The sequence below is a fragment of the Pseudopodoces humilis genome, chromosome 5, assembly GCF_049639895.1.
Source record: "Pseudopodoces humilis isolate 2021_Gansu_Grassland_sample_001 chromosome 5, ASM4963989v1, whole genome shotgun sequence".
NCBI lineage: Eukaryota > Metazoa > Chordata > Aves > Passeriformes > Paridae > Pseudopodoces > Pseudopodoces humilis.
In genome coordinates, this window is record NC_142204.1 from 27,865,989 (window position 1) to 27,884,934 (window position 18,946).

The 18,946-nt window shown below is 38.9% G+C and overlaps 1 protein-coding gene across 7 annotated transcripts in view; it reads left to right on the plus strand.

Moving 5' to 3' along the window:
- The window catches only part of ANKS1B (ankyrin repeat and sterile alpha motif domain containing 1B), a 412,516-nt gene that overhangs the window by 306,393 nt on the left and 87,177 nt on the right, over nt 1–18,946 (plus strand). The window contains exon 1 of one of the 7 annotated variants that reach the window (XM_088055382.1): nt 18,272–18,420. The exons of 5 other annotated variants lie outside the window; for them this stretch is intronic. The gene's annotated coding sequence lies outside the window, so the exon portion shown is untranslated. Of the gene's footprint in view, nt 1–18,271; nt 18,421–18,746; nt 18,812–18,946 lie in introns of those variants that run through there. One more of the 7 variants, XM_088055383.1, reaches the window with a different exon arrangement.

Below are 18,946 nucleotides of genomic sequence, written 5' to 3' on the forward strand. Positions count from 1 at the left end.
AATACAGTTTTCTTGAGACTTTGCATAATTTACTGATAGGCAAACATTCACATGTTCATATAAAAATTATAATACACATAAATATATTGTGTAATGCTTATATCTAATTGCAGATATTAAAATGTACAGCAGTTTGAGAATACGATTGCTAATTAGCAGATCAGATGTTTCTATGAAACTAAAAAGAAGATTACTTTTTTTACCTGTATTTTTTTCTATTTTCAAAAACTTTCCAAAGTTACCTTCTTCCTCTCTTGGTTATTGGGCACTCAGTTCTCTCTAAGTGATAATGTCACTGAAATCTAAAGAAATTATCAGTGTCTGACCATAAATAATTTACTTATTGAAAGGCATTATATAAATAACCCAGAATGAACTGGCCTGGTGGCACTCCATGAACTAATTTATATCCTTCTTAAACAAGTTCCACAGTCTGAGGGTGTCAGTGAGAAGGAACCAGAGTAACTGGGGGCAGAATTCGGTCCATATTAATTCTTCATTCAAATGCATGCATCCTTCTAACTATCAGCTAAGAACTCTGGAGCTAGAGTTTATTTTTTAAAGTATAATTAACACCAAAATATCTTCAGGTCTTTGTTACTTTTACTTCCATGCTACCCTGTTTCTTTCATAGTATCCCAAGTAATTTAAGGTGGAAGGGAACTCTAGAAGCCATCTGTGCCAGATGAGAGGACTCAAAGGAAAAAGGACTAGCAAAATATGTTTGCAAATGCTAGAGTCTTCAGATACTACTGAGAAGATACATTAGAACCTAAGATTTTATGTGTCATTGCACTATTTAGATTTAATGGTATACTTCTTTTACCATTAAAAAAAAAAAAAAATTCACATTAAAAGATATTATTCCTCTCAAAAGGACAAAAAACACCCTTTTTTCATCTGGTATACAGTTTCATAAATATATCAGATTTTTTCCTGGGCATTTAAAAAGCACTGTATTACTATGCTGTCCACACACTAGCGTAAAGAGATGTAATCTAATTTTAAAGTTAAAATTGAGCAGTTTGCATGCTTGGGTAGTAAAACTTGTCAGCAACATCTTCTGCATCTGAACAACTCTTCTCTCTGGTCAGAAATGTACGGGGTTTTACTGCAGGATATTGTTCCTGCTTACCTTTCTTTGTCTAGTTTTGCGGTACCTCAGAAGTCTGTGCTCAATGGTGAATTTTGGAGCTTTCTGACCCCCCTACAGTGGCCACACATATAAATATAGCAAGTGTGATATTGCAAGGAGTTCTGCTCCAATAACACCTTTCTTTTCTTCTTTAGTCTTGCCGATCACTTGAACAAAGGCTCAAGGAATGTGTCCTTGTGCTTTTATTTTTCCCAGTTTCATATTAAGTCTCTCAAGAAAGGAATTAAGTTTTCAGTCAATATTTGTCCTAAAAAAAACCTAGGATGTTTTCTCTTACAATCCCCTCACAAGTTGAGATTATGACTTTTATTGGTAACTCCTTCCAGCACTTCATCTTTCTGTGTCATCTTTGATTTGGGGGAAATCCCAAGTGTTTTCTTCAATATGACAGACAGGTGAATATATCCCTTCACTTCTGTAATAAGCATCAGTACTGAAGGGGCTTACTTTGATTATGCAAAGATATGGCAGAAGTGGAAAAAAATTCTCAAAAACAAGCTACAAGAATTGTCAGAATTCACCCTTTCATTTGGTTTTATCAAACAGCTTCTGCCTCTGCCAGAAGTTGCAGCAGGACTCCTCCCTGTTCTGTCAGGATATCAGCTGTGGGTAATAATTAGTCACCACAAAGTAATAAAGTGCTGGGTCTGCACTTTGTTCCTCATTTGCCTTTCCTCAACTGTCCACTACATGTCAAAACTAACTGTCACTTTTGGACTGCATATTAAACTTCATTATTATTATTATCATCCAGCTAGCTTATTTGTGCCAATCCTCTCCCCTCCCATTATTTTTTCCAGAACACTGAAAACAGTCAGTTTGTCAAGGACAGGAATTTTCTGGTTTGTCCTTGGTGCAGCCAGAGTTCAACATGGGCAAACAGAATCTCTGGGCTCTCAGGGCAGGGGAAGGAAAGCAGGGAAGAGAAAATGGCAACAGGATGGCAAAGGGGACACATAAATTAATAAAGGGCTTTGAGTAGTAAAGCCCTGAAAGGCTCCACAGACTTCTTTGCTCAGGAAGCCTTCAACAAATAGTGTGCAATGTGATTTTATTGAAATGTCTGCTTTCCTTATCAGCAATTTGTATGATCCTTGTGCATGCTTATTAGGAATTATTGTCTATTCCTTTCTGTCTTTCTGTCTTCCTGCCTTCCTGCCTTCTCCAGATCTAACATATCTATTTGCATTGGAGGTATCTGTAATCACTTTCTAGCATGTCTTCTTCCGTCCTTTGTCACTGTTAATGCTCAGTGGCTCTACTTTTGGTAGGTGTTATGGTTTCTCTTTCTTACGCTACTGTATTAATTGGGCAATCTGATAAAGCAGGGGTCTCACTAGGCTTTAGAAATGCTTTATTTAAACCAAATGGTTAATTTTATTAGAAATTATATAATTTGGTTTGATTAAGGGCATAGACTTTTTGGAACATTTGTGTAACTTTTCCTACACAAGCAGTAATGTAATAGTGTGCAAATGACTGAAATATGAAAGAAGAATAAAAAAGAATAAATGCCAGCAAAGACCATTAGTAAAAGTAAAGGAAAAAAATACCCACGAAGTTGAGAGCTAAATATCAGTAGCATAAATATCATTGAGGTGCCATGTAAAAGATGGTTGTGAAAATAGCCAAAACTTTCTCCTTTGGGACCTTTTAATCTAGTCTGGGGGGAAAAAACCTAGGAAGTATAGGAAATATCCTTGTATTTGCAGCGGTTTAATGACACACTAATAAAGATCTTCTCCAGCTCTAACTTCTTTGAATCAATTTTGGACAAGACAGGCTGAAATGTGGATGTTAAATAGAAACTTAAAGTCATTGACACGAAATCTTGTCATGGTCAGGGAAGTAAACAAATTACAGTGATAAGTCAGCAAAGCACAAAGCAAACAACAGGAGAAACTGGTAAATAGAAACCTAGTAAACTAGTAAACAGTAACCCTAAAATACTTCATTTGGCCAGGGGCACTGTACTACAGATAGAAATTAGGTTTGTAAAGATGAGCAAGCCCTTACCTATGCACCATATTATTATGCTGATGTTCCTTAGGGAAAAAAAATAAATCATAAGATTCCCTGTTACAAGGTTTTTATACTAAAAATGTAAGTATGTTCAATTCTACTTTGCAATATTTTTCTCTTATATGTCTTAATTTAAAAGTCTAGCTTCTGTCTGGGCCATTCATTTATGGACCTCAAATGTCTGCTGTTTGGGCTTTCATGACTACCACCTTTTTTGGGTTTCTACCATGAAATTTAGGACAGAAAATGACTGTATCTTGGATGCAGAAACATCTTGGCTGCCAGACTTTCTCACTGTTACCAAGCATCTTTTCACATTTCCAATTTATACCAAATCTTGAGAGACTGTTCCTAAGGTGATCTTACTGTAACTCTTGCTCATATTTACCATGATTGCTCTTTTTTCCCAGTTGCCCCTTTTAATCCTTTATCTTTTAATGTGTTTCATCTTGCTTATTTCAGATGTTAAAAGGGTGTGTTTTTGTGAAGTTTTTGCTGTATTCTATCATGTTTTTAAAAACATCCAGAAACTCTAGATTTATCAGGGGAGTCCTCATTTGACAGTTAAATTATTTTTGTCATAAAGTGGATATTATAAAACTCTTTGAGAGGAAGCATGAAACTGAAATAATGGGACGAAGATCAAAGCCAGCAGCTACACAGTTTCTTGTGTGGAATCCTTGACTGGCAAAAGGAAGCCGGCTGATGGCATTTTTCTGCACAACTAATGAAAATTTCTCAAGAGGTTAAGCCTTCTAATAGTTTGGAAGATGTAATAAAAACTCATTTCAGACTAATACAGAGTTCCCAGCAATATGTCATATGTCTGAAATTTGCCCTTTACATCTGGTAATTTGTCACCACTTTAATCTTCTGTCCTGCAACCACACACAGGCTCAGTCCTGTTTGTTTCAGTGCTTATTCCCACAAAAACTCTAAAATCTCATTGCTGCTGATCTTTCTTTAACTTTTTAACATAGATGCTCTGATCATTTTTAGCAGTACTTTTGTATTTTATCAGTACTGAAACTGAATCTTAAATCCTTTGATTGACATGGTAGAATATCTGCCTCTAAGTGTCTGTATTCCTTTACCAAAGTACTTCTAGATAAATATAATAAATTGAATCTTAGTAAAATAGTATAACTGGTAAAACAGTACATTTTGACCAAACTCCTTGCTGTCTCATTAGGAACTTTCATAAATTCTGATTTGTAATTAAGATTATATTTCATTCAATTATCTGGAATTTACTCACTTTATATGTACTTTAACATCACTACTAACTTTTTTATTTAATTAAAATAGGGGCATTTTTAAGAGTTTTAAGTGAAGATAAGATAATGCAAGATGCAGAAAATAAATGTGGAGAATAGGCAGGAGCTGAAGGAAAAGTAATGGAAGAAAATCAATAATGATAGAGGAGGAGTGATGTATCAAATGAAAAATAAGTATGAGACTTACAGAATTTAGGTAATTTACTGAATAAAATGAAGTAGATTATCCAAAATAAGAGTCAGTCAGTAAGATTTATGTGTTTTCTGGGAAACTTTAGAAGTGTTTTTCCCCTTCCCACTGCAAGTAGTTGGGTATCACATTTATATAATATGGTGTGTGGCTTGCATACTGCTCTGCTATTTACTCACAAGGAAAAGCACCATTCATTAAACAACCAGAAGCATTTTGTTCAGTGTTATGGGCTTTCCTTACACAAGATCCATCACAATAAAGAGGACTGCAATTACTAAGATCTGGCAGCTACACGGTCCAAATGTTAAACATAAAAGCTGTTTAACTACCATTCTAGTAGACTGTAACCTGCAATAATCTCTAAAATTATAAAGCATTCAACATTTTCATCCTGTATGGTCAGTTCTGAACACATGTGAATTTTCAGAAATTTTTAGAGGCCCATCAGGAAGGTAAATATTACCTATAAAACATCTGACACAAGCCTCGGTTTCTTATTTTTGTCAGTGTACTGCAAGGGATGTCTTTGCAGTACACTGAGTGTATAGAGTATGCTCTATATGGGAGAGGATGCAAGGGGGTCAAATATATATATTAAAAATAAGGAAATTTTCATTCAGAACTGTGAAATCTCCTTAACCGTACTGCAGTAGGATGTAGCTGTCAGTTTGGGCAGCCTCAACTCCCTTTCCCCTGATACCCAGAAGAAAAGATCCTGTAAATATCAGACACAAACTCTGTTGTTTATGAAGTTGGTTGGAAATTAGTTGTTTTCTAACTACCTTGATGCTCGTGGGTTTGGTGGGATTTTTGTGTCATTAAATCAATGCTTTATAGCCCTAAGAAAAATGTGACGGGGGCTTGGGATTGAGTCACTATTTCCAGGACCAACTATGTTCAGATATTTGCTAGCCAAGTGACATTATCAGCACAGACAGGCAGAAGTGAACAGCTGACTGGACTGTAAGAAAATGACGCTCAGTTAACACTCATTTAGATGAGCTGGGGAGTTCCTCCTTGTTAAATACACATGAAATGTCTTACACTACTACTACTATGCAAAATGTCTTACTTGATTAAATAAAATCACTACTACTACACAAAACATCTTACCAATCCAGTCTTTCCATTAGGATCAGGAACTTCTTTTTCAGGGGAATGTCTTACTGGTAGTTCATTTTCAGTGGAAGATTTTCTTCCTGTCTTATCTCAAACCTGGTCTTCACTGGAGAACCATAAACCAATTACTTAACTGATCTGAAGAATTTTTCCTCACCAGTCTTGCCTGGAGGAAAAAAAACATCAGATGTTTGCTGTGATTGCCTTTGTTTATCCAAACCTGATGAACCAAAGTATTTCCATGAAAATGAATCATCCACTTCCTCTTTTAGGATTATTTCCTTCCTGGAAAGTCAATCCTCCTGTTCATGAGGATCACTCCAGCCTGGACTTCTTGCTCTTGGCAAGTCTTTGCTCAGAGCTTAGAGTCAGGCCATGTAACCAGCCCCTGCTGCTGCTCTTACTGCTTAAGACCTAATTTAAACTATTATTTGCTAAGCACACATTTTTCATAAAGAGAGAATCTTATCCTGAAGCTGTAATTGTTTTCTTTATGTCTTTTTTTTACTCAATACAATAGATAGGTAGCTGTAAATATTTTGCTATGCCACTGAAATACAAAAGGCTATTTTATTTGGTTGCAGATTTGGGGGCTTTTTTGCCTGTTTGGAAATAGGCCTAACTAGAGAAATATGTGAAGTTTGCCATTAGACAGTCCTGTAATATAATTACCAAAGAATACAGAGAAAGGTGGAAAAGAAACTTAATTTTCTCCTGGAATATGAAAAATACAGAGTAGCAAATCTGTTTTTTCAAGTTTGAAATTGTGCTTCCATTCATTTAAGAGAGGTAAGAGAAGATTAAATATATTAGATATATTATTATAAAACTTTATTTTATATTTCTAAAACTTCAGCAGAAGTTTTCCATATAAGAACTCTAATTCTGGAATTGACCTATTCTAGTCAGGTTTGAACATATTGGTGGCAGAAGTTGACCTGAGGTTTCACTCAATAATATATATTATTTTTCATTCCAATTACCACTGGATCACCTGCTGATAACACAAGGAAAAGAAAATTTATTTTATGCAACTGCTGATTATGCAACATTGGATAACAAAAAATAATTACAGATAATGCAACAGTTTGTGTTTTTATAGAACGATATACAAAAATAGTAAAGCTGAATTAATTTCTACAATACCCCAAGAGAGCAGTAGCTTCTAAAGAAAAGCAAAGAGGAAAATAAGTAGTTTTGTAGGAACAAGTTATTTTAGCCCTAATTGTCTACCAAAACCAGATTGAGCATCTTTAGAGAACCACTAGCATATTTTCCACTCTATTTATATCCAGAAGACTCTGTTCCTCTCTAGGCTCAGACTTAAGTGTTTTGCTTTTGAATAATTTCATAGTTGTGGTAGGTTGCTCCAGTGGCATGGCCCACTTGCTTTAATCACTATACTAAATTCCAGATTGATAAGGAATAAATTTATTCTGTTCTGTAGTTCCAGTATTCTTCATTATCTGAGATCTGTAGTATTGTGCATGTGGAAAATATGGAAGATCTCTTGAGAAAGAATTATTAAAAAACAGTTCCATATTTGAAAGTATTACAAATGTCATTAAAATTTTCTATTTGAGCCCCCCAATATGTGTATTTAGGAATGCTTTTTGTTATGTTAATTCAATTGAAGATAATGTATTATTAAAATTGATTTTGACCTCTAAAATATGTCATTTATTTGGTAGAATGTGGTGCTTTATTTGAGCAAATATTTGTTGATATTATCCATGATTTAAATGTTACAAAATACAGGTTTATTTATCAACAACAAAACTGCCCTTATCAATAATAAACTGCTTGATTTCTTGCACCAGATTGGAAAACAACTTGAAAATTCTGATTATGCTAGAGCTACCTTTTTTGACACTCTGAAAGCTCTCTTTCCATTATCACCATCTGCTATTGCTTTATGGATTTGTAGGTGAAGATGCAAATTGGAATGAGTGAATTTTTTTATATTCTAATGAAAAAATAGCTATCAATATTATGCACTACCAAAGGAAAAAGAATTCATCAGGGTCTCCTTCTGGCCTGCACAGGTTCTGCTGACTATAAAAAAAAAACCGCAGTATCCATTCAGGAACAGGCTCAATCTTGCTGGTGTTTTGCCGCATTTTGCCTGAAACAAAGCGAATGACAAAGTCTTCAAACTTTTTGCCTGAAACAAAGCAAAAGAATGGATGAGAGAAACTTGTACAAAAAGCAGCTCAAAATCCCTTTGGCTGCTCTAGGTGAGGCTGTATTGAACCCCAAAGCCGTGGGTAGAGTTCAGGCTGTTGAACCAAAAATATTTCAGGCTAAACTTTCCAGAAGCATAGATTACCAAAAAGTTACATTTTTCTGTGCTTATGCTTGGAGTTTGTAGTTTGTTATGTATTGCTGTCATTAATACAGATACTATATTTTTTATATATATACATATATTATTATGTGTGTGTGTATATATATAAAAAATACTGACATTAAAAACTGACATAAAACAGGTGAATCAAGCTAAGTCATGCAGTCAGGTAAACTCTGATACTTTATCAACTGGCAGAATTTTGATAACAAAAATCTAAAATGACCTGGTTGGACTGCCTTGCTTATGTGTCCCTCAGGGCAGTCAATCGAATTTTTTAAACAATCCACCCTCCACTATACCCATTTGCCCCATCACAAATGAATGGATAGAGAATTTTGTCACATCTTCATTTACTGACAGACTTTTGTCATTGACACCCTTTCTACTTTCCTACTGATGTATGTACTGTGCATACATACAATGTAATGCTGGAAACATAGGCATAAAAGCCATCACATTCAGATTAATTAACAGCTAATTAACAGCCCTTCTGGCCTTTGCAGAATACCATGCTAAATTCAAGAAATAATTTGAATAGGTAATTATGAATGCTATTTTAAAATAATGAGCTGAAACATCTACAAGATTTTACCTTGACAAAAATGTGATTGTCAAAATTGCCACTGACTAATACATAGTTGGGAGGAACAAACAGCATTCAGAAAGAAAAAAGTGTAGTCCCATGGTCCACAAAAACTCATTAGAATTAAGAAAGAAATTTGGAGGATCTCCCAAAACAGGATTATGAAATGGAAGAGGGGAGAAAGTAATTTCTTGGAAATATTTTTTAATGGATGAAAATACACAGTATCTAATGTCATTTGCCAGGCACTGGACTTTGCATCATGCTGGCAGTGATTGTCTCATCACAATGCAAATTATAAGCCTGGGGATTAAATAATCACTGTCATGCACAATTCAATGTTATAATACTTTAGATTTGATTTCTACAGCAGCCTTGGAAATGTTGCTACTGACAAAACTAAATGTATTCTTTCATAGTCTGGCTTTTCAGTCTGCTTTTTATTCACTCATGCCCATAAATCACCACTTTCTGTTTATATTATAAGGTTACACTAGCATCCTTAATCTAACAGTATTTGAAGCAAACCATTTATGAAAATGAATGGTTTGCATACACAGTTTGCAGATGTCTGAAGTACCCAGAGGGTGGTTAAAATACAGTGTTATTGTATACTGTACAAAGGTATTAATCAGTTTCATGTTTTTGTTGCCTTTTAACAAAAGCCAGAGGCGATTGCAGCTTCAGAGTTGCTCAGTCTTGAGATGACCTCTAGGGGTCACCTGATACTTTCTCTTATAAAGCACAGAGTTTATTTAATTATTTCTAAACAACTCCAAAGAAATTAAGACTTCTTGAAGGGTTTTTCACTTTAAGCTAGTGATGGCACACTCCGATTTGTATACGAGCTCTTTTATTTGTTAAAATCTTATACAATCTTTCCTAATGTGTAACCTACATTTTCTCCTCTGCATGTTAAATGAGTTCCTCAGCCTTCTTTGATTAATCAAAAAATATGGCCTACTTTATGACAGGCCTTTAATTATTCGTAGACAGTTCTTGTTATGTCATTTTCCTCCAGATGGCAATTGCTTAGCTATATGATTCCACATAGATCTTGTTTTCCAAACACCTCTGTTCAGCTCCAGTCTACTCAGCTTGCTTGGCCAGAGCATATCCTTTTAAATACTGTGTCCCTGGACAATTCTCTGATCTTTAATCACTGTCGAGTACTGCATTGCCATCTTGCTCAGTGTTTGCGTTGTGCTTTTCCGGAATGAATGAAAAATAACATCTGAGCCTAAAGGGAACCCTACAAACAAGGAGGAGAAAGAGGCCAGTTTAAGGGGAAAATTAAGAGTGATGTTAAGAGGGGCAGCAGGCATGAGAGTCCTGAAGTTCCCTCCCATGGCTTACCCAGGTCAGCCAGGTGTGACCACAGAGCAGCAAGAGCTGACATTCTGATGAGCCCAGGAGGAGCGTGTGTTCTCGCCCTTCCCACATACAAGTGTTCCTGGGATGGGAGACAGCTTCCTTAGATCCTCCCTCTAGCAATATATTGTCTTACAGCCTGACAGGCCAGTATCTTCATACAGAAAAATAACACATTTCTCTCTTTTGTAGCCGTGTGAAATATTAACGTAGCATGAATTTATATTTGATCCTGGGGAGAGAACTAAAGGTCATTGTACCTTTGCTTTGCATTTTTTATGTAGCAATACCTTCTGGCCAGAGAAGATAGGAATTTTCTGAATCATTAATGTGCTTTTGTCTTTGATTAATGCATAACATTTTATATTTTTTTTCTTAAAATAATAAATATAACGCCTTTACATTCAGTGAATATTCCATAACTTTTAATTGATTTAAGTCAAGAAATTGAAATCCAAAAACATTTAATGGAGAAAGTATTCTGAAAATATTTTCAGAATATAGTCTGGATGTATAATACATCCATATTTATGGTCATAGACAGACATTTGTTTTGAATTCTCAGGCGAAAACAAAATTGTAGATTAAAGTATTTCCATTCATTTTCATGTGGGATCAGTATTCATAGGCACATTTTAAAATAGTTTGTAGGCTACTGATTTCTCTGATTCACCATGGTATTTGTTCAGAAGGAATCTTGTACTGAAGTAAAAGGCTTTAAAGGATTCTTTTTCTTCTTCTGGGAAAACATAGAAATCTTACTTATTGATCCAGTGAGAAAGTCACTGATTTGGAAAGATAGTCAGTCAAGGATTTATTTTTTTTTTTTAGAAAGAAGATATTAATATGGAATTTTGTTTTACTTATTCAAAACAAAGCATTCAAGGAAGAGTAAATTGACTAGACTTCCAAATGGGAATTCAATGTTTTTAATGGAACATGTTAATTGTGAAGAAACTACAGCTATCAATAAAGTAGGCCATCTAGTAAAGATACTGTATATCTTTTGATTCTCTTCCAACTTTTTTCTGATCACTCTACTTTATAATCCATCTCTCAATCTGCTTGTAATATCTTGAGAAATTTTAGTTAAGAGTCTTAGAAATAGACTGTGTCTAATATTTGAATAGTTCAAATATAATATGGCTACCTTTACAACACAGTGATTATTTGCAGCATGGCCTTTAACACCAATAACAATATTCAGCATTTAGATTTTTTTAAAAACATCTATATGCATCTTACAGTGACATTAAATATACTTTTGAAGCCATATATTTAGTGTTGGTATATAATCTGCATGCATGCATTTCTAAAGTCAAGTAAAGTTTTCTTTCTCTTAGAAGCTGATCATCTCATGGTATTTTTGGACTAACTATACCATCCAGCTCAAAATTAATTTCCTCAAGTAGCCTTCTCTCTCTAACTCTCTGGGAAGCATTTATTCCTTCCTCTCTGACTTCCCAGCTTTAAAAATAGTACATTTTCAGGAAAAATAATAGAACAAAACTACTTCTATGATTTTATGCTTTCCTTTTCTACATAAATACCAGCAAATGGCTGAGCTTCACTTCAATATCCCATTATTGTTTCCCTTCTCCCAGTAAATACATGCACGTTAATATTCACCTACATCCCCTCCATGGCTCCATGGTTAATTATCTGATTACTAGGAAACAAATATTCTGCCCTATAATTCTGAGGTATTATTCCACTTTATACATTTCTTAATCAGGATTAAGAGCAGATTTTCACTCTTTTTTCATTGCTTTGCTTTCTGATCACGCATTATATTGTAGCTGTTCACTCAACTATTTCTTTTCTAATTAGCCAAAGGTAGAATAATCATTGTCACAAGAATAAAATGGATCCTCGTACTTCTCCTGGATTTCTTTGCTTCTTTCCATTAACCTACTTGAAATCAGATTATATTTTATATTCATATCAATATTCCATATGGTAAATTAAAGACATTTCAAACTAGATTCTACAGTTGTTTTGTTTTGGATTTTTTTGCTTCAATTCAGGTTGCAATGTGGTTCTTTTAGGAAAATTTAAAAAAGAACTTGAAAGCATGAAGCCTGTACTATCTCAGGAGCTCCCTTGTTCTGTCTTTTGCTCTCAGAGAAACTGACTTTACAAATATTACATGTTTATAAGCACCATCAGCATCAGTAATTGACCAGATCATTTCTTGACACTTCACTCAAAGGCAGATTAAGGGTATTTGTAGTTACTCCATGCCTTCAGCATCCAGATACTTGTTCTCAGCAAGCAAAAACCAGATGTGGGAGTCTGTATGGACAAGATCTCTCTGTAAATTCAGTTGATCTTCAGATATTAAATTTCTTTGATTAATGCTTTGTATCTTTATAGACCTAGGAGATTGTCCTGATGGGGGGAAGAAAGGCATAATCTATGTTTGCCAGTGAGAATTTCTCCTCAAACTGCAGCACACCTTAGCACCAGCTCCTGCAGAGACTCCAGTGGTTCCAGAAGATAGCTCCAGTTGTCTTTTTGGATCCTATGATAACTGCATGCCCACTCAACTTTGTTTGGAACTTATTCAACTTTATTTGGAACTTGCTCTTTCCAAAGGGACTGTATAGTCCAAACTTATCAGCTTCTTTGAAATTCTCCCCAACATTGGACAATTTTAAGAATAAAAATCAAAATAAATTATGAAATATTTTGAAACATGAGCATTTCTTATTCTGAGACTTTGATTCTGAGATTAGAATTAAAATAAATGTATCAAGATAACTCTGGTTGTAGTATGATAGCTAATTCTTTTTCTAGTCCTTAACTTTTTTTCTAGAATATTTAAGTGTTCAGAAGTGTTCGTCCTATACAGCAAGACCCCATCATCTGAGTGCTGACCCAGAGCTGAGAATAAAGCCAGCTTGCAGGACTGGCTTAAATTCCCCATGAGATTTCCCTGCTTAAAACATCATTCTGTTAGCTTTCAGTGTTCAAAAAATGACAACTTCCTTTTCCTTCCTTACTTTGAACTTAAGTCTCTGCTTCTTACCCGAGCCGACACAGCTGTTCCATCTATCTTCAGTTAGCATGTTCCCTTTGTCTGATTTGCTACAGCCCTGGTGCAAGTGTTAAAGTCTTTGTCGAGTTATATATCATGGGCATTATATAAGCAGATTTTACTGAGTGCAGAGAATTTCCTCATGTGCTGGACTTCCAGGACTGTGCATAGTCACTGACTTCTGTGACTCTTGTTTGCAACTCTCCCTTTCCACGTGTCCTTTCTCTCCTGTATATTCCCAGCTACAGGGATCTATATACACCAGCTATAGGGGCGTTTTGGCAAGTATAATTTACTAGTAAAAAATTCAAATATGCTTTCTGTTTATCTCTTAGATTCACACTATGATTATGCCTTCTTGGTAAACATATTACTCATTATCTGAATATTATGTTTATGTGTATTCCTAATAACCTATGATATAAAGTCAATCTGCTTAGTCCCTATTCAGGAAATTCAAAATCAACATAGCTCTGAAAAAAGATTGTAAAAGCAGTCCAGTTAAATATCTTTGATCATTTTATCTTGCTTTTTAATGAAGATCACTTCTCTACTTGAACACATGATTTAATTTTATCTTGCTTTAACTCTCTAGACCTCTTGATAGACGATAAACCAGTAAGAGTATGGATATCAGCAAAACAGTTCAAATTACTTAGAAAAAAGAATTGAGTTATTATAACACAGACCTTTGCAGCACTGGTGAAAGAAAAAAAAATGAGCACAAACCTTTGGAGAAGTTATTTGAAGAATCAGGTTATAGTACTTTTACATTTTACTAAGAAGAAGCTGTTTCAACTTATTTTCAGAAATAAACTTCATTGCTAAAGGACATTAATTTTTCATGACTAAAACTTCCAGTATGAAGCTAATTAAGTCTTTATTAACAATGAATTTTAAGTGGAAAACAGACCTCATCCCTATGTTTCAACAGATTTCACTTTCTGTGAAAATATATGTAGCATTGTTTGTCATTAGATAAAATAACTTTTAGGAGCCATCTTGTTAAAAATCTAGATCTGTTTTGACTTATTTGTCAGTGGTGATACTCATGGATTAAGCCTGGGAAATCTTGGATTTAAGTAACTCTATGCATGTGGTAACTGCTTTCATTATTTAAAATGGTCTTTTATGCTATAGATTAGGGTGATCCTTTTCCAGACATGATCCAAACCTCCTATTTCTGCAATCTCATTTGTAGAAGAAATTTCTGATACTTTCACGTGAGGTTACTCAGGTCTAAAATCTCTGGAATGTTGCTGCCCACAGGTGGTTTCCACAACAATGAGGAATTCCCCAGGGTACCTGATTTTAAGGCATATCTGGATACCAGATGAGTATAAGAAAGCAGATGCTGTTCTAGCCATTCTCTGGGAATCTTCCTCATTATAGTGCCCTACTAGTCAGATAAATTTCATGCAGACAATGACAATAATGGTAGTCTTTTGCCATGAGGCTGGTTAGCCAGAGGCGCTCCTCATCTGAAGACACCAGAGTTGAACCACTGCTGCTCCAGTGCCTGAGCCACTCCCAGGGCAGGAGAATCACATGCTGTCTACTCTTCTCTTTTGACACCTAGGAGTTTCCCTCTAGCATCACATCAGCTAAGAGAACCAGGTCCACAAATCAGCCACAATGGATGAATGTGTAAATGGCACCCAAAAATATTACGAAGCCATTTGCAAAACCAAAAAATTTGACAGGACTGTCCCATTGCTGTAAAGCAAAAAGCAAGCTGCCTAATTCCTTTCAAGAGGAATTGTGGCCACCATAGCAGCTCCTCATAATGATGCACTGAACTACAGATAAATGAAGTGTTGGGCCAGGCTTTGATCAGCACATCAGCATACTTTGCTGATCAGTTCAGGGAAAATCACAGACAAAATATGGCCTTGACATACACATCTAAAACTCTGAGGCTTAAAAAAATATTTTCTAAAACTCATTAAATGGATTCCTCTCTCTTCTACCTAGATCCCCGTTACTAAAATAAATTCTTACTCTGCCTTCATGAAAAGACTGTCATCTCACTTGTTGAAACATAGAATGGCCCACATGGCCCTCAAGCCAGGACTGCAGTCTGTTCACAGTCTCTGCTTCTCACACCCCATCTCAGTCCAACCTGTAACACCCACAAGAACACTAACTGAAGAAATGGCCTGTTCCTGCCTATGAGAGAGGCAATTTCTTCTCCCTTTATAGTAACGGAACAGACTGAGGTATCCCAAATGTACATTCCTGCTATGACAGAGGTCCCTCACTTCATTTATTTTTATCTTATCTGGCCCTGTCAGGATGCTGAGTAGCCAGCCTTCTCTTCAGCTCCATCACATGAGCTGGGTGAGAGCACAGTGAGGTACGACTGTCTGGGCTGATGTGGCTCACTCACCACTGACACAGCCATGGCACCTGCTCACCTGGAAGTGGCCAGACCTTAGAGAAGGTGCTGCTGGCTGGAAAGGAATCCAGGCAAAAGGAAGATCAGAGTGGCTGAATGGGAGATGTACCTAGTGGTAAAATCATGCAGATCTTCTCTGTCAAAACATTTCAAAATCCAAGTTCATGTTTGCCTCTTCACCAAGCTTCTAAATGTCTAAAAATGCCCTTTCTTTCACCATCTTGCTAGAAACCTCCATCCTTTCCTAGGACTTGCTGGATGCTACACACTTTTTTCCTTCATGGAGAGTGGCTATAGCCTGGAATATGTTACAGTCAATAGAATTAATGAAGTTCATGGCAGGTATAGAAAACGGCTGGCACACCCACTATGCTCTGCCATCATCAGATTGGCCTCATGCTGACAGCCTTAACTGGTTCTTCCTCTGGCTTAGCAATTCCGTGTAATTATTGCTCCTAATTCACACAGTTGTTAATGGATCACGTCCCACCTATTCTAAAGAACTGATTTCAATTTAAAAATGCAGATCACAAAATCCAGGACAAAGCAAGTTGGGACTGTGCTAAAAGTCTTGTTAGTTGAGATAGAGATGTGGAGACCCAAGGTATTGGAAAAGTATAGACAAATCCATAAACATTATTCAACGTTTTGAGGAAATGCTGCCAAATCATCTGCTTTGAAAAGATCTGTTCATGTCAGAACAAAAGTGACACTGACAATTTAGATGTTAAAATTTAAACTGCATTGACATGTTTTGAAAAGATGAAAAGAAATGTTTTGAAATGGACATTTTCATATTTACAGCCTCAGTTTTTGGAATTATGTTCAGAAAATGTTGAAAAATGTTTATGTTTTCTCCTGATTCAGGATGAAACTAAACTTTTGTATTCTGTTCAGTCCTTCTCCAGATGGGCTACATCAAACCTATATAAACACCAGACTGTATCTATAAGATTTTATTGAAACAGTGGAATCGGCAAAGAAGCAGAGAGTATTCAGTTAAAATCAAAATAATTTTCCTAATCTCATTCTAAAATGTGCTTCAGAGCTAATGCTTAGAGTTCCCCAACGTTATTTTGGTAGAAACAATTAGCTGAAATCAGTTATGATATAGAAAACTGTATCTTTAGGAATTTTCATTACCACTTTAAGCATTCCTTTCAACTCTTAAATAATCAGCAGTTAATCTCTGGGATTCATAGGCAAACACTGTTGCCTTTACTCACACACATACCAGTGCATTCAAAGTCAGCACTATCTTGTGGTTGAGTCAGTCCACTACCCGCTACACGTCGCTGAGCTCGTGGCAATGTGCCTGTTATTAACACTCTTTGTAACCAAGAGAACCGTTCGTGAATATGATCATTTACTCCTTGAAAAACTTGCTTTTGAAAAAATGCAGCTTAGCACTAGTTTGAGACCTAATTAGTGCTCTGAGAGACATACACTCAGAGCCTCAAATATGATATATTTTGGTGCTCGAAGCCATCTATGCTTGAAGTTCTATATAAGCACATGCAGTTGAACAGACGGAAGGACCAGTGAACTAGGTTTCTACATTTAATCAGTGCGAGGTCTCTGAGAAGTCTGACTATGAACTTGTACACCTGGAAAGTCTGCCTTGCTTGTGTGCTGGATCTGCTGCTACAACATCATCCATCTCTGCTCTTCCTGTTGCAGAGGCTGAAAATGATACTGAATTTCAGCACTGTGACTTGTCTGTGCAAAGCTGTGCTGCCCAGAGAGACACGCTTAGTTTTTCTTCCACTCGTTTATTGAGGATTTTATTTCACAGAAGACAGAAAGCCTCCAAAGGCAGGACTGGGGCCTGAGGCACCTGCCTGGCTGATGTCTTGGATAGATCTGCCCGGAGCGAGCTGGAGAAATGCAGCAGGCGTTACTAACCACATCCTCCCCATCAATTCACCTGCTGTAACTGAGTAACATTTTTTCACTTGGTAAAATGTTTCTTCCAGTCTCCACCGGCTGAGCTTGTCAGATAATGTGCTCAGCCACCAAGTGAGTTCCTCAGGGAAGCAGCGTAAGAGATAAGAGCCGCCATGGGGGACTGAAAGTGCAACTCTGTCCTCTGACATTTTGTAAAGTTAAATTATAGGGGCATTATCTTTTGAATTTTATTTCATTTATTAGGCAGCCCGGGTGCTGCTTAATGGGATGCAGTCACTGAAGTAAACAATCCCGTGGGATGCTTATTTGTTGGTATTAAGGCAGGAATTCGAGCTCGGATGAGATTTATTCAGACACTCATGTTATACAAAAAAGAGAAAAAAAAAAAAAAAAAGAAAGAAGCGGTTCTGCCGAGGGAGCAAAGGAAGGCGTTCGCCAGCCGGCGGCGAGGACGGAGTTTCGCCGGCGGCTCCCCCGGCCCCCGCGCCGCCCCGGCTCCGCTCGGCGGCCCCCGCCAGGCCCGGGGCAGCGGCGGCGCGCGGGAGGGAGGGGAGCGCCCCGCCCGCGCGGTGGGCGCGGGGGCGCGCAGGGCCCATATCCATAGTAACGGCGGGGGCCGGGGGAGGCGCCGCGGCAGCTCCCGCCCGCCGCAGCCGGGACCGCACCGAGCCGCGGTGAGCGCGCGCGCGCGCCCCCGGCCCGCTCCGCCCCTCCCCCCCCCTCCCGCGGGCAGCGCGGCCCGGAGCGCGCGCGCGCGGCCCCGCGGAAAAGCGGGAGGGGGCTCGGGGGCAGGCGGGGGCGCGCGCGCGGCGGCGGCGGCCGGACGGGGAGGGCGGCGGGGGCTCCGGTGCGCTCTCCGTGCCTGACTCACCGCGGGGCGCGGGGAAGATGCTCAGCGCGGAGGGGTAGCGGCTGCGGAGCAGACGTCGGGGCCCCCCTCTCTCTCCCCTCCCTCCCCGCCCCCGCCGGGCTCGGCAGCGGAGCCCGCCGCCGCCGCTCCTAGGTGAGACCGGGGGCCAGGGGAGGTGCTGGGCGAGCACGGGGGGCCGGGCACGGGGCCACCGGGCACCGCCCCCGCCCCGCCGCGCAGCCCGGAGGGGGTGTCGTCGCCCCCCCGCCCGGCCCCGGGCTCAGGGGAGCGCCGGGAGCGGACCCCGGGGGACGGGCGGGCGGGAGCCGGCGGCTCCTGCGGTTGCTGCGTTCGCAGGATTATGTCAAGCCTCGCCTCGCCGGTGCCGCTGGGGCGAGCGGCGGCGGCAGCTCCCGCCCGGCGGCGCTGCGGGGCGCCGCGCTCCGGGGCGGGCGGGGGTCGGCGGGGAGGCGGCCGCGGGGCAGCGGTGGGCGGCGGGGCGGACGGAGTTTGGGCCGCCCGACGGAGCCGGTGCTCGCCGCTGGTGAGTTCTCACCGGGCCGGCGTGGCCGCGGGATCAGGGCGTCCCGGGCAGCCCCGGCAGCCCCGGTGCGCTCCCTCCGAGCCGTCCGGAGCGGTGATGAATCCCGGGGGAGGGGGGAGGTGGGCACCCACCTCT